Consider the following 16,836-nt stretch of genomic DNA (forward strand, 5'->3'; position numbering starts at 1 on the left):
CAGTACTGTACTGCATTTAAAGAAAAAAGTCCACATACGTGTGGACCTGCACAGTTCAAACAGGTGTTGTTCAAGGGTCAACTGTAAATGTAACAGAAAGTTCCTTGGGTGAGGGAAGGGTGAGTGTTGATGGGAGAGGGGCAGATGGGTTGAACAAGGTAAGTCTTGTCCACAGGGGAGGTGACATTTGAGCTGAGACCTGAATGACGAAGTTGTCAGGAACCATAGAATCTGGGGAAGAGAGCTTAGGAAACAGCAAGTACAAAAGCCCTGTGGCAGGAACAAGCTTGGTGTGTTCCTTGGGTGGGGGAAGGGTGAGTGTTTGTGGGAGAGGGTCAGATGGGTTGGACAAGGTAAGTCTCACAGGGGAGGTGACATTTGAGATGAGACCTGAATGACGAAGTTGTCAGGAACCAGAAAATCTGGGGAAGAGAGCTTGGGGAAAAGTAAGTACAAAGGTCCTGTGGCAGGAACAAGCTTGGTGTGTTGCAGGAACAAAAAGAAGATGCCTGTGACTGGCGTATGGTGACCCAGGGGGAGTATAGACAAGCCAGGCGGGGGACTTGTAGACTGTGCTATACAGTCTGAATTTTATTCCCAAGACAATAGAAATTCTTTGGAACAGTTTCTCAACCTCCACCCTATTGACATTTGGCCCAGATAAGTCTTTGTTGTGGGGGACTGTCTTGAGCATTGTAGGATGTTTGGCGGCATTCCTGTCCTCTACTCACTAAACTCCAGTAGCAGCCCACCTCACTGCTCCTTGTGACAACCAAAAATGTCTATATTTGGCCAAACATTGCCAAATATCCTTGGGGGGGGGATATCCCTACAAAGGGATACTACACAGCCACCAGAAATGGTGATGCTGGTCTACACCTCATTAGTGGATGAGCAGGAAAACACTCATGACCCCAGTGAGTCAAGCAAGATTGAACACATTTTATCTCTGCTCCCTCCCATAACCTCTCTGAAATGACCGTCAAGGTATAAGAAAGGTTTAAATTAATGAGGTCAAAGAGAACAGGAGAGGAAACAACATCAGATGAGGAAGGGGGACACAATTTTAGCAGAGGGAAAACAAGTGGTAAGTGAGTTAGCCAAACACAAAGATGGAGGCCAGCAAGAATGAAGCTAAGCCCCACCGTCGAGGCCAGAGGAGTCTGAGAAACCAGTTACACGTGGAGGCTATGTGAGTTGCAATGGAAAGCGGAAGTGCTCTGTGGAAGTCAGTAGAAGGAAAGGCTGGATTCCTCCCACCCCATAGAGCAGGTGACTACATCTTCCCCAGCCACAGCGTAAGACAGAAAGTGTTAGCTGGCCTGGATGTGGGGAGAGGCATAGCGTGGGAAGGAGTGGGTCGTGGAACTGAAGACAGGAGAATTAAGGGAGAGTGTACCTAGGAAAGATGAGACCCCTCCACCCCAAGTTCCCATCCCTACTCTGCTCCCAAAATGATGGCAGTTAGGCTAAGACCTCTGAAAAGTCAAGATTGGCTAAGTCATGCTGTAGTTATATAACACTTGAATCTCAGTAGTTCAAAACGACTAAGATCTATTCTTTGCTCAAGCTTCGTGTCCTCATGGGCTGTGTCCACTCCGTCTGTTGGAGCAGTCACAGTCTCAAAGGTGGATGGTCGCCATGCTGAAGGGAAAAGAGACGTTCCGAGGGTCCCGCATTGGTCATTAAATACTCCAGCTTGGAGCGACACACCATTTTTTAGATGAAATTCCCATAGTATAAAACTCACCATTTGAAAATGAACAATTCTTGGGGTGCCTGGCTGGCTCAGTTGGAAGAGCATGTGACTCTCGATCTTGGGGGTATGAGTTTGAGCCCCACATGGGGTGTAGAGATTACTTAAAATTTAAAAATCTTTTTAAAAAATGAACAATTCAGCGCTATTAGTACCTTCACAAGGTTCTATAACCACCACCTCCATTCAGTTCAAAACACTGTGATCACCCCAGAAGAAACCTGTGCCCATAAGCAATTGCTCCCCAGACCCCTCTCCCCCCCACCTCCAGCAGACATCTGTCTGCATTACGTCTCTATAGATTGACCTTGTCCAGATATTTCATATACATGAATCCCCATTACTTGTGGATTCCATATTTCTGAATTTGCCTACTTTCTGAAATTTACTTGTAATCTCACAATCAATACTTGTGGCTGCTTTCAGGGTCATTCGTGGAAATGCACAGAGTAGCAAAAAATTTGAGTTGCTTAGCGTGTTCCCAACCAAGGTCAAACAAGGCAACACTCTTCTTGTTTCAACGCTCAGGACTCTGAACACGTATCCTTTTTGTGGCGTATTTGGTGCCGTGTATTTTGCATTTTTGTTGGTATTTTTTGTTTGTGATTTCACTTTTAAAATGGTCCAAAGCATAGTGCTAGAGTGCTGTCTCGTGAGCTAGGAAAGCACACGTATTGGATAAGCTTTGTTCCGAACATGAGTTATAATGCAGTGGGCTGTGAGTTCAATGTTAATGAATGAACAATATATATGCAACATGGTTTCTTTAAAAAGAAGCACATATAAATCAAGGGGTTATGTATTTTTTTTAAGATTGTTAAATTTATTAGAGAGAGAGAGAGAGAGAGAATGCGTGCATGTGCGTGAGCAGGGGAAAGGGGTAGAAGGAGAGGGAGAATCAGACTCCCCGCTGAGCAGGGAGCCCCACACGGGGCTCAATCCCAGGACCCCGAGATCATGACCTGAACTGAAGGCAGACGCTTAACTAACTGAGCCACCCAGGCACCCCAAGGGTTTATGTATTGATTAGTTCATAAAAACGTTGTGCCCAGAGGCTCATGGGAACTGTATTTCCCTAGGAACAACGATTCAGTATGCACTAATTTGGTGTTCCCAGTGCCTTTTCTGAACATTACGACCATGAATAATGAGGTTCAACTATAAATGGAATTACATACTATGCGACCTTTGGTCTGGCTCCTTTCACTTAATGTAGTGTTTTTGAGGTGCGTCCATGCTGTAACATATGTCAGAACTGCATCATTTCAATGTCTGGATGACAGGCCATTGTGTGAATATACCGCAATTTATTTAGCCAGTCAACAGCTGAGGGACATCTGGACGGTTTCCATCTTTGGGCTATCGCGAATAGTGCTGCTATCCACATGTGTCTACAGGCCTTTATTTGAGTACCTGTTTTTATGATTTTCGATATCTACTTAGGAGTGGAATTGCTGGGTCATATGGTGACTCCATGTTTAATTTTTTGAGGAATGAGTGTTTTCCACATCAGTTGCACCATTTTACATTCCCCATAGCAGTGTATGAGGATTTCAATATCCTCACATCCTCACCAACATGGGTTATTCTCTGTTTGGTTATTTGTTTTCACTGTAGCTATCCTCCTGGGTGTATTTGCATTTCCCTGATGACTAATGATGTGGTGCATTTTGTTTCATACTTGTTGACTATTTGCATATCTTCTTTGGAGGAGTGTCTATTCAGGTCTGTCATTTATGTTTTCATTGGGTTGTTTGCTTCCTTGTCCTTGAGGTGTAAGTGTTCTTCATATATTCTGTATACTAGGCCTTTATAAGATACATGATTTGCAAATATTTTCTCCTGTTCTCTTGTCTTTTGACTGTCTAGATAATATCCTTTGATGCACAGGAGTTTTTAATTTGTTAAAGTCTGATTTGACTTTTTTTTTTTTTTTTGCTGCTTGTGGTTTTGGTGTCCTAAGAATCCATTGGTGGGGTGCCTGGGTGGCTCATTCATTTGAGCATCTGACTCTTGGTTTCAGCTCAGGTCATGATCTTAGGGTCATGAGATCAAGCACTGCATTGGGCTCCACGCTTAGTGGGGAGTAGCTTGAGGTTCTCTCCCTCTCCCTCTGCTTCTGCCCCTCCCCCCGCACACGTTCTCTTTTTCTCTTTCTCTAAAATAAATAAATTTAAAAAAAATTTTTTAAGAATCCACTGGCAAATCCAAGATCATGAGAATTCACCTCAATGTTTTCTTCTAAGAGTTTGTTATAGTTTTAGCTCTTATATTTAGGTCACTGATCGATTTTGAATTAATTTTTGTTCATGGTGTGAGGTAAGGGTCCAACTTCATTCTTTTGCATGTGCATATCTGGTTGTCCCAGGACCATTCATTGAAAAGACTGTTCTTTCCCTCAATGAATGATCTTGGCATCCTTGTCAAAATCACTTGGCCATTGGTTCGAACTATCTACATCGTCCAGGACAACTCAAGGGATCAGGTATAGTTGAAAGGAAGGAGACTAAAAATACTTGGTAAATGAAACCAATGACTACCACAGCCTTCATGGAGGAGACAGCAGAATTCTCTCTAGGAAACTAAGTAGCTCAAGAGGAAGATCTACAGATACTGATATTTGGAGCTCTCCATGATAGGCAGGGGTCCCTCACATCTCCCTATGATGGAGCTTGCTAGTCTACAAACCTCTCTTCACAGCAGAACTTTCCAGAAGCTTTTTGCTCCTCACTCTAAAACATGAAAAGGCAGCCAAAGACTCCAGATATCTGAGAAAAGTTTTTATTATGAAAGACAATCCAAAACAACTAGCAAAAAGGGATTTGGAGAAACAATGACAATGAATGTAATAAAGTCCCCAAAAGCTACCATAAACATCATGGAGAGATATCAGATGATATATCATTCCTAAAACAAGATCAAGACATCCTTTAGTTTTATTTTTACTTTTTTGAGTAAGCTTGAACTCATGACCCTGAGATCAAGACCTGAGCCAAGATCAAGAGTCTGACACCTAATTGACTGAGCTACCCAGGTGCCCCTGTAAATACTGGAGTATTTAAGGTGAATTCATGACCTCTGTAAGTTATCTTAAAATATTTCAGCAAACCACAACAAGATACCACATTGTATGTTCTAGAATCGCTGTAATAAAAGAGACAGCGATAAAAACAGATGTGGGTTCTGGTTTGTCTTCCTTCTCCCCAACTCCCTGTGTAGCTCTTTGTTCCCGCAACTGATGTTGCTGATCCTACAGCAACTTGAGGTCCTCCGTCCAATACAGAGGTCGCAGCTGTCCACTGAATTCTCGACCAACTGCCACAGTTGTGTAAGGTTTAATCTCAATAACACATCCCACTCACACTGATTCTATTTCCCTGGTCAAACCCTAAAAGTTGGTACTAATTATCTGAGGAAAGGCAGCCAGGTACCCATCAATGCTACTGCACACATAGGACATCTCTGAAAGGCCTTCCCAGCCACTAGTAACCATAGGATGTTTGGAGGGAGGGCCTGGGAGGTCCAGGAAGGTCCAGGGGTAGGGAGATTTACTTTGCATGCATTTGTTTGTTTGCATTTTTTTTTTACCTTGTGCATTTTTCAAACACATGCTCATGGTAAAATATAACAGCATACAGAAAAAGCGCATAATATGTGTAGCCTGCGTAGTCGTGTCCCATCGTGGTTTTAATTTGCATCTCCATGATTACAGAGGAAGCCAAAGACTTCTTTCTATGTTATTAGCCCTATGGATTTCTTACTGTTTGCAAGGGCATGTTAAAATCTTTTACCATCTTTCTACCAAGCGTCTGTCTTTTTCTTAATGATTCAAAGCAGTTCTTTGATTGGTCTAGGTATAAATTGTCATTTATATAGATGGTAGATATCTTCTACTCCTCCGTGTGTGTGTGTGTGTGTGTGTGTGTGTGTGTGTGTTTTAATCTTCTTTTGAAGAAGTTTCCTTTGATGAAGAGAGTTTCTAAGTTAAGTTCAGTTGAATTTATCAATTTCTTTCTTTTTTTTAAAGTTTTATTTATTTAAGTACTCTCTGCACCCAACACGGAGCTCGAACTCACAGCCCCGAGAGTTGCATGCATGCTCCTTCAGCTCCTCTGACTGAGCCACCGGGTGCCCCTCAATGTATTTTTTTTTTTAAGTTTTGGAGGTAAAATTTAGTGATTCATCATTTGCATATAACACCCAGTGCTCATCACACCCTCAATGTATTTCTTTACTGCTAGTGCCCTGTGTGTCTTGTTTAAGTCTCCTGGTAAGCCTTGATACCCAGTAAAGCAAATCTTTCACTTTGGTTTCCCCCCACCCAAGAGTATCTGGCTATTTTTGCTTCTTTCCATTCCCATATAAGTTTTGGGATCAGATCATCAGGTTCTGGAAAAAAAAAAAGCTGAGATTTTTGATTGGGATTGCATTTGATCTATAAATCACTGTAAGGGGAATTGATGCCTTTCCATCTTGAATCTCCTGATCAATTAACATGGTATTACTCTTCATTTACTTAGGTCTACTTTAATGTCTCTCAAAAAATTTTTTTACAATATTTCAAAGAGGTTTTGTACATCTTTTGCAAGATGTTGGATCTTTTTATTAGGTACTCCTTGGGTGTAAGAGGAAGACTTGCTTTTCACTCTTTTGAACTGTGTGAATTTTTTTTTTACCATAGGCATATATTTTTCAGAATGAATTATTAAGATTTTAAAATCAGTACTGTATCATCATTGCTTGAAAATTGAAACTCTAAAGAGGTACACATTAGGAAGTCTCTCTCCTATGCCTGCGTCCATTTACATAACCCCGACTCTTTCCAAGCGGTAACTGTTATTATTAGTCTGTTGTCTATACTTGCAGAATTTTTTAAAAAATATTTATTTATTTATTTGAAAGAGCCAGCGAGCACGTGCGAGCGAGCAGGGGGAGGGGCCAGAGGGAAAAGGAGAAACAGACTTCTCACTGAGCGGGGAGCCCAACTTGGGCTCGATCCCATGACCCTGAGATCATGACCTGAGCTGAAATCAAGAGTTGGACACTCAACCAACTAATGCCACCCAGGCGCCCCTTCCAGAATTCTTCATACACACACCCATAAATCTATATTTCCTCTTGGTATGGTCTGAATATTTGTGGTACCCTCCAAATTCATTTGTTGAAATCCATATCCAGTGGACGACAACAGTAGGCAGGGCCTTTGGGAAGTGATTAGGTCCTCAGAGAGGAGCCCCCGGAAATGAGATTGATATCCTTACAAAAGTGACCCCAGAGAGCTCCCTGGTCCCCTTCCACCACGTGAGGATACAGGGAGAAATCACCAGCTATGCACCAGGAAAAGGGTCCTCACTGAACCATGCTGGCACCTTGATTTTGGACTTCCCAGCCTCCAGAACTATGAAAAATAATTTTTTATTATTTATAAGCCACCCAGTCTGCGGTATTTTGTTATGGCAGCTTGGGTGGACTAAGACACCTCTCTTCTCAAAACAAATGCCATAGATTATGTATCTTTCTGACAAAATCTCACAGGCAAGGCAAAAACACAAGGGACCAGTGGCTGTGTTCCTTACATTGAGAAGAAGCTGAGTGTGCAAATCCCAAGAAGTTCTGATAATGGGATCCCTGGAGAGGCGTTCCCCACTGTTACACTCTCTTCTCTGAACAGCCTTTTTAAATTTTTGATCATGATTTATTAAGTTACCAAGAGCCAGGCCCTATGCTATGCTAAGGACTTTATATACTCCACCTGTCTTCTCTTCTTCACCAGCAACCAGGACCCACACACCCATCCAATTACAGAAGGCACAGTGCCTAAGGCCATGATACTTACTTTTAGGGCCCCATGAAAAATACTTGAATTCTTTTCAAATCAGAAAAAAACGATAAATAGAACTCTGCCCTTATTGTATTTGTCTTTATAACAATACAATCATAAAATATAGTTTTAGATTGTCTTTTATGGAGGAATGAAACCCCACCAGCAACCTACCAGGTGGGTACTACTGTTATACAAATTATCCAAGGGAGAAAACCCAAGTCTGAGAAGTGCCTTGGCCAAGGTCAGACAGCTGGACAGTGTGGCAACAGGGACTTGAACCCAGGTGTGGAGGACCCTGCCATGGCCACCAAGCCAAAGGACCTCCAGGTCAGCCCTTTTCCTACCCAGGGCATGTGTCTGGCTGGAGCTGGGAAGGTTTATGCTGGGAGGAGAAGAGTTAGAATTCTGAGATCTCATGCAGTCTTCAAATATCTTAAGAGCTGTCACATGGAAAGAGATTAGCCCTGTTTTGAGTAGTTCCTGAGAACTGAGCTAGGATAGGTGGAGTGAGGTTGCCGAAAGTAGATTTTGATCCAGTGAGATAACGAACTTCCTGGGAGTAAGAAGATTCCTGGCAGTGACAATTTCTCCTGAAGACCAAAGAGGGGCGTATGACCCTAGCCGCTGACAAGAAAAGAATTCAAAACAAGGCTCTGTTGGAGAGGCTCACTGCCTTGGGAGGAGATCTGGATGAGAAAGAGATGAACTTTCATATCACTTGGACGTGGAGAGTCTACAGTTATAAATATGAGCAGTTTGTCAGTATGGGGGAGGTGGGATCCTCCCCACCTGTACCCCAGTCTCACGAATCCTTATTGAGTCCTCTCATATACCATAGGAGGGTGCCTAAGGGAATAGACTCTTTGGAAGAGCTGTTGGCAGTATCTGTTACTATTTAGACTGTACCTGCGACTTAGCAGCTCTATATGGAGGAATCTGTCCTATGATATAAACACACAGATGAGCAAAGGCATTTGCCCAAGCGTATGCCACAGTATGCTTATAATTGCAAAAGACTGGCAACAGCTTGTGTGTCCATCAGGGAACTGGTTAATTGGATGACACAGGATTGCTATATTGTGAGTGATGAAGACCCCCACCTTTGAGGATGTTGCTCTTAGGGAGGGTGGGGAGGGCATCATACAATTAATAAACATCCTTAATAAGTTAAATCATGCCGCACAGTTAGAGACTGGTGGGGGCTACGTGGCATGGAGGTGGGGGCAGGGTACAATTTTAAGTAGGGTGGCTGGGGGAGGCCCCACTGAGGTGACATCCAACTGAGAAAGACCTGAGGCTTGGTGGGACGCCTGCCCCTTCCTGTCATTCTTTTTTCAAGTTTGTTTTGTTTTGTTTTGTTTTGAAGTAGGCTTCTCGCCCAGCGTGGGGTTTGACCTCACAACCCCATGATCGAGGATCGATGCTCCAACTACTGAGTCAGCCAGGTGCTCCCTTCCTCTATTCTAAGGGGAAATTTGCTGTGATAACACCTTCGATGGGCCTGGCATCCAGCAGGCCTTGGAAGGACTATTGTTCACTTTAGTCTTGAAAATTAAAAGGAGCTCACAAAACTAAAAGCATTTCAGTTTGCAAACCAAGAGTGGGAGGGCTTGGGGTCTGCCGACTGTCTTATCTGCTTCCCAGAAAGGAATTGAAACATCTCATTGGAGGGAAAGGTCCTGCCTGTACATCCTGTTCGCCTGCCTGCCTTTGTAGCAATCCGCCCATTGTGTTTCCATCAGTTTAACTGCCTGGGGAGGCTCCTCAGCTCCCTTTGTACTTGATAAGGGCCCACAGGGCCTCCTCCATTAGGCAATGATGAAGCTACTGGTGTGGAAAGTCTCTCCCTGGACAGGAGGTCACTAGTCAGCAGCTCCTTAAACCACAGGAGTTGGTCCCTATCAATACATTTATTCTGTGTCTTGGCAACAGACAGATGGGAGGTACCAAAAGGATCAGTTGCTTGCTTTCCCTGACTCCAGGCAGGCCTTATCTGGTTCCTTCTAAAACTGTGCTCTAATGGGGTCTGCTCTGGTTTACATGTTACCTGAAGTAGAGAAAGGGGCTCCTTCAAGGGAGAAGAGACAAATAGAATTTTTACACAAAACCAGAAATAAGTATCCCAAGACACATCAATACATTCCCAATGGAGGGATGAGGAAAGGCTTCAGTGGCACCAACAACACTGCTGGTGGGACAAGAGAGGACACAATTGGGGTTTTGACATGGAAATGGGGGATGGTATCCTAGGCAGAAGGCACAGTTAAGAAAAAGGCATGGAAGCTGCTAACAAGGGAGCATATTCGAGCTGTTCTAAGTAGTTCCTTTTGTCCAAAGCACAGTGACAAAGAAAAGAATAAATAATAGTGATAACTAACATTCCCTGTGCACTTGTCTGTGCCTGGCAGCATTCAAAAGGCTTTCTACTCCGTCCGATCCTCCCAACAATCCTGTAAGAAAGTATATTAATATCCCAACTCTCTAGGTGAGGAAGCAGAGGCAAAGATAGCTTGATAAATTGCCCATTTGTGGCACCACCAATAATAATAACCACAATAATCAACTGCTACTGATTGATCACCATGTCCCCTGAGTGTTGGCTGTACCTCCTCTGATCTGACCCTTGATGTCCAGGTGAGGAAACTGGGGCTTGGGTAAGAGTAAAATTTTTGTATATTATTGAAGCTAAGTTGGTATTAATTCTCACCAGCTTGTTATAAACTAAGATGTTAATTGCAATTCCCGGGGCAACCACTAAGAAAAGAACTGGAAAATATATAATACAAGAGATAAGGGAATCAAAATGGTATACTAGGAAATATCTATCTAATGACCAAAAAGTAAGCAGTCATGGGGGAATTGAGGAATAAAAAAGATACGACACCGAGAAAACAAATAGCAAAACAGCAGAAGTAAGTCTTTACTTACCAGTAATCACATTCAATGTAAATGGATTAAACTCTTCGATTAAAGAGCAGGTCGACAGAACAATCAAATAACACGAACCAACGTTATGCTCACTAGAGATCCAAAGACACAAATAGACTGAAAGACAAAGGATAGAAAAGGTATTCCACGCAAATAGTGGTCAAGAGAGCTGGAATGGTTATACTGATATCAGGAAAATAAACTTTAAATAAGAAATTGTTACAAGAGACAGGGGTGCCTGGGTGGCTCAGTCAGTTGAGTGTCACACTCTCGGTCTCAGCTCAGGTCATGATCTCAGGGTTGTGAGATTGAGCCCTGCATGGGGCTCAGAGCTCAGCATGGAGTCTTCTTGTCCCTCTCCCTCTCCTCCTCATTCTCTCTCATAAATAAATAAATAAATAAATAAATAAATAAATAAATAAAATATAAATAAATTATATATATATATATATATATACACAAAGAAAAGGTAGTTTATGATACCCACAGATCCCAAAAGAAAGCCTTCCATCCCATGGGGGAGGGAGCACACAGGGGTGTCCCGGGGGCAGTCAGGAGCTAGAGGGATAAGGCAGAACTGTGGGCAAGAGGAGCCTTTATTGGGGTTTCAAAGGGAAGGAATGGGAGAGGCAGAGTAATAAGGCTTAGGATTGGTGAGTTCGAATAATTTCAGCAGGCTCTTGGGTATAGGAGCTGTCCCGAGTTGTCTGATACCTGGCCCTGTAAACTATAAAACATTGCTGAAAGAAATGAAAGAAGACCTAAATAAATAGGTCTTCTTCATGTCTTTGGTTTGGAAGACTTAATAGTTTTAAGCTGAAAGTAGTATATAAAGGCAATCTAATGATTTAATGTGATCTCTATAAAAATCTCAATGTCCTGGGGCGCCTGGGTGGCTCAGTCGGTTAAGACTCCAGCTCTTGGTTTTGGCTCAGGTCAGGATCTCAGGGTCATGAGATCGAGCCCCCTGTCAGGCTCCACACTCAGCACAGAGTCTGCTTAAGATTTTCTCTGCCTCCGCTCTGCCCCACCTTCCCTCCCCCATCAACTCTGCTGTCTCTCTCTCTCTCAAATAAATAAATAAAAATTTTTTAAAAATCCCATTGTCCTTTTTAGCAGACGTGAAAGACCCAAATGTAAAATTTATATGGTAATTTAAGGAACCCTGAAAAGCCAACAGGATCTTGGGAAAGAACAAAGTTGGAAGACTCACACTTTGTGATTTCAAACTTTCTATGAAGCTACAATACTTGAACAGTTTGATACTGGCATAAGGATAGACATACAAATGAATGGAATAGAGCTGAGAGTCTGGAAATAAGCCCATGTATCCATTGTTAATGGATTTTGACAAGAGTGCCAAGACTGTTCATTGGGGAAAAGAATAATCTCTTCAACAAATAGTCATGGAACAACTGGATATTCACATGCAAAAGACGGAAGTCAGACCTTGAACTCACATTGTTTACAAAAATTAGCTCAGAATGGATCAACAACCTAAATATAAGAGTTGAAACTATAAAATATTTAGAAAAAAACCTAGAGGCAAATCTTCATGACCTTGGATTTGGCAGTGGCTTCTTAAATGTGACACCAACAACACAAGCAGCAGCAACAACAAAAATAGATTAATGATAATAATAACGAATAATATTTTCCAGTTTATCAAAATTGAAAACTTTTGTGCACCAAAGCACACTGTCAGGAGAGTAAAAAGACAACCCACAGGATAGGAGAAAATGTTTGCAAATCATACATTTGATAAGGCTCTGGTATCCAGAATGTGCAAAAAAACCCCAAAATGTTTACAACTCAAGAACAAAAAAAACAAGTAACTCCATTTAAAAACAGGCCAAGGGTTCGAAAAGACATTTCTCCGAAGAAGATACTCAAATGGGGCACTTGGGTGGCTCAGTCAGTTAACATCTGCCTTCAGCTCAGTTCATGGTCCCAGGGTTCTCAAATTGAGCCCCACATCGGGCTCCCTACTCAGCGGGGGAGTCTGCTTCTCCCTCTCCCTCTGTCCCTCCCTGAGATGGTACTCTCTCTCTCTCAAATAAATACGTAAAATCTTAAAAAAAAAAAAAAAAGATACTCAAATGCCCAACAAGCAGATGACAAGAGGCTCAACATCGTTAGTTACTGGGAAAATGCACATGAAACCACGATGATGTCACTTCACAGACACTAGGATGACCACAGAAAAAACAAAAAAAGAAATAACAAATTTTGGTGAGGATGTGGAGAAACTGGAACACTTATGCACTGCTGATAGGAATGTAAAATAGTGCATTCTCTGTGGAAAACAGTCTGGCAGTTCCTCAAAAAGGTAAACAGACCAAAACAAACAAACAAACAAACAAACAAAAAACTGCCATATGATCTAGTCCTTCCATGCCTCGTCATATACCTCAAAACAGAAAACAAGTATTCAAACATTAATTTGTACACAAGTGTTCCCAGCCTCTTTATTCCTAACAGTCCAAAAGTAGAAACGACCTCAGTGTCCATCACCCATTGACTGGATAAATAATGTCTAGTCGATTCAAACAATGGAAGAGTTCTCAGCCACAAAAGGCAGTGAGGTCGTGATACGCTTGACAGGGTGGATGAATCTTGAAAGCCACTAAGTGAAACAACCACTCACGCATAAAAAGCCACGTATTGGATGCATCTATTTATATGAAATATCCAGAACAAGTAAATCCATGGAGATGGAAAGTAGTTAGTTGTTGGCAAGGCCAGGGGGTGGGGAAGCAGGGAGTGGGGAGTGGCTGCCTAATGGGGATGGGGCTTCCCCTTGGGGTGACACGAATGCGCTGAAAAAGATGGTGTTGGTTGCACAATGTGGTCGATGTGTTAAAAGCTGCTGACTTGTATCCTTTAAAATGGTGATTTTTACGTTATGTGAATTTTACCTCAATCGGTTAAGAAATGAATACAAATGAGACCCAACTCAAACGAATGGGATATGAGGAGAGTTTTGCTAAGTGTTTCCAGGCAATCCTGGATCTCTGGAAGAGATTCTGGAAGTTGTGTTTTCCTCTGACCATTATGGTGCTTGAATGGGATCCTTGAAAGAGCTTGGGTCACCTCACCAACCCTTTAAAAAATGGCGTCCATCTATGGGGGAGGGTATGAGGCCATCACTGGCATGCAGTTCTGCTCTGTGCCCTGAATAAATACTACCCACCGAGTAGGTAGGTGGGGGTTGCAGTTTTCAGCCTGTGCTCTTCTTGGGATGTGGTTGAGTCTTCTCAAGAAAGGAGATGTTTTTTTAAAAAGTTGCACTGAGGGGTCCTTTCACGAATTTGCTGGAGGCCACCATATATGCAGCAGCAGCCTAGAGCAATGCATGAAAATATAAAGAAAGAAGGCCAGGGACCCAGACACAAGTCATGTTTTAAATCTGCTAAGCGTCTGTACATCTGGTCATGTTTAACATTAATTTTTCTTACCAATAGGGAGAATGGATTTGCATAAAAAAGTCTAATCCATCACCCTAAACCAAAATCTTTTGACTCATGTATCTAAAATGTCCAGTGATAGGGGGCCTGGCTGGCTCAGTCCGAGGAGCATGAGACTCTTGACCTCACAGTTGTGAGTTTGAGCCCCACGTTGGGCGTAGAGGTTACTAAAGTAAAATAAGGGGCACCTGGGTGGCTCAGTCGGTGAAGCGTCTGACTTCGACTTGGGTCATGATCTCAGGGTCCTGGGATGGAATCCTGCGTCAGGCTTCTCATTCAGTGGGGAGTCTGCTTGTCCTCTGCCCCTTCCCCTGCTTGTTCTCTCTCTCTCTCTCTCTCCCAAATAAATAAATTAATAAAATCTTAAAAACAATAATAATAAAACTAAATAAAATAAAACATCCAGTGGTAAATTCGGTTTCAGTCATGGTCCAGGAGCTCAAGAGCCTCACCAACCTTACTTGGTTCTGCTTTTCTCTTTGTTGGTGACACTGTCAGCCGGGTTCTTCTCACTCACGGTCACAGATGACACCCAGCATTGCCAGCTAAATTCTTCCTTGTTAGCCCCAAAGAAAGACTACATCCCTTGCCCAATAGCTCCAGCCCATGTCTTGAGTGTGAATCTCATTGGCCTTGCTGGGGTCACATGTCCATTCCTGAGCCAATCATTGAGCTGGGTGTGTGTGGCGCGTTGTAAGTGGCTAGAACTGGGTCTTATGCACATTCCTATAGCCACTCTGAAAGGGGAGAGCAGGGAGTTAATAGTTCCCCAATGAAAGTTTAGGATGTTGTTGTTGGAAGAATGGACAATGGAAGCTGAGTGCAGACAACAGGTGTTTAGGGGATTGTTTTGTTTTAGAGAGGGAATGGAAGGAGCAGAGGGAGAGAGAGAATCTTAAGCAGGCTCCCTGCCCAGTGCGGAGCCCCATCTCACAACCCTGAGATCATGACCTGAACCGAAATCAAGAGTCGGGTGCTCAACGGACTGAGCCACCCAGGTGCCCCAAAAAGCAACAGATGTTTAAAGCACATGATGAAGCTCTATGCAATCTGCCTTTTCGAATTCACTTTGTGCCTCCCTGTCTCTCTGACCTTGTCACTTGAGCCTGCTTTCACTTCCTCAAAGGTGCTCAATGTTTCACCTCGGGGACCTTCCGCACGCTGTTCCCTGTATCTGAAATGCTCTTGCACCACTGTACCTGGCCGACACCAACTTACCCTTTCGCTCTCAGCTCAAGCATCACCTCCCTGGGGAAGCTTGGCCGTTTTATATAGACAACTGTAACTCCCATAGCACACGCTATTCTTATAAGGTGACTTTGACACTCTCTGCGCATCGAGATGCGTGGCCCGTGTTCCCCTGCCTTGAATCCAGGTGAGCTCGAGCCCATCAGAGTGCCACGACGTGACTTTGGAAGGAGTGACATTATGTGACTTTCATAAAAGGTGGAAAGCTTCTGCCTGGCTCTCTTGGGAGGCTCACTCTTGGAACCCAGCCACCATGCCATACGGAAGCCCAAGTAGCCATGGCAGGGCCCCCCCAGGGAGGGGAACTGGGATTCCTGGTCCCTATCCCTGGGTGACAGCCAGCTGATAACTAGCTCTGACTTGCCAGCCAGACATGTGATGAATGATCTGAAAAGTGGATTCTCTGCAATCTTCACAACATCAAGTGAGAGAAGCCAGACATAACAGGCCATGTATTGTCTGCTTCTATTTATATGAAATGCCCAGAATGTTAATATCTATAGGAACAGGAAGTAGAGTAGTGGTTGCCAGGGGCCAGGGAGAAGGAAGCACAGGGAATGACTTTCAATGGGTACAGGATTTCTTTTTAAGGGAATGAAAATGTCCTGGAATTAGATCCTAAAGATGATGGCACAACTTCGTGGATCGACTCAAAACCACTGAGTTGGACCGTTGAAAATGGTGAATTTGATGGTACGAAAAAATGAAATCTTTAAGAAAGTCGACCCACCAATCCCAGCCAAGCTGCCCTGGCTGATGCCATGTGGAGCACAGACTCACTGTCCAGGCCCAGTTCTGCCCAAACTGCAGCTTTATGGACAAAAATAAAAGTTGCTGTTTTAAGCCACAAAGTTTGAGGATAGTTTTGTTACAAAAGAATAGATGCTGATGCTCATAGACAAGTTTCCCCCAGCCACCTCCACAGTGTGGGGCAGGGTCCCTGTTGTCTCTGTATTTATTCTAGCTCCGCTGTCAGTGTGTGTTTAAATATATGACTAATTGCTGTCTTCCTCATTGACGGCTCTGTGCAGTGTCTTGAGCAAGAACCAGTCCCCAGGGGTGTATGTACCCACAGTGTTTGAGAACCATGTGGCAGATGTCAAAGTGGATGAAAAGCAGGTGGAGTCGGCTTTGTGGGACATGGCCGGGCAGGAAGATTAGGGTCACCGGAGGTACCTCTCTTACCTGGACACTCACGTTCTACTGATGCATTTCTCCACTGACAGCCTTGATAGTTTGGAAAGAAATTCTAGAATAATGGTCTCCGGAAGTCAAGCATTTCCGTCTCGACACACCCATCCGCCTGCCTGGGAACAAGAAGAGTCTTCAGAATGAGGAGCCCGCAAGGCAGGAGCTAGCCAAGGTGAAGCAGGAGCTGTACAGACCTTTTCTACCTTCCTTCGGGTTCATGCTTGAGGCACACATAACTCGCCAGCATTCATACCCACTTCTGAGTGACAACAAAGCTGAATAGATAACCAGGACCCAGCAGTGGTGTCATAGATAGGAAAGTCAGAGCTGCAACCGGCCAGGGATGGGTTTGTAAGAGTGTCATCAAGAGCCGGTGAGGCAAGGGTAACCCAGCCAGACATCGCCTTGCCTGGCTGGGTTCA

This window comes from Ursus americanus, chromosome 2 (genome assembly GCF_024610735.1).
Source record: "Ursus americanus isolate L20-20 chromosome 2, mUrsAme1.1.p, whole genome shotgun sequence".
In the NCBI taxonomy this organism is placed as follows: Eukaryota; Metazoa; Chordata; class Mammalia; order Carnivora; family Ursidae; genus Ursus; species Ursus americanus.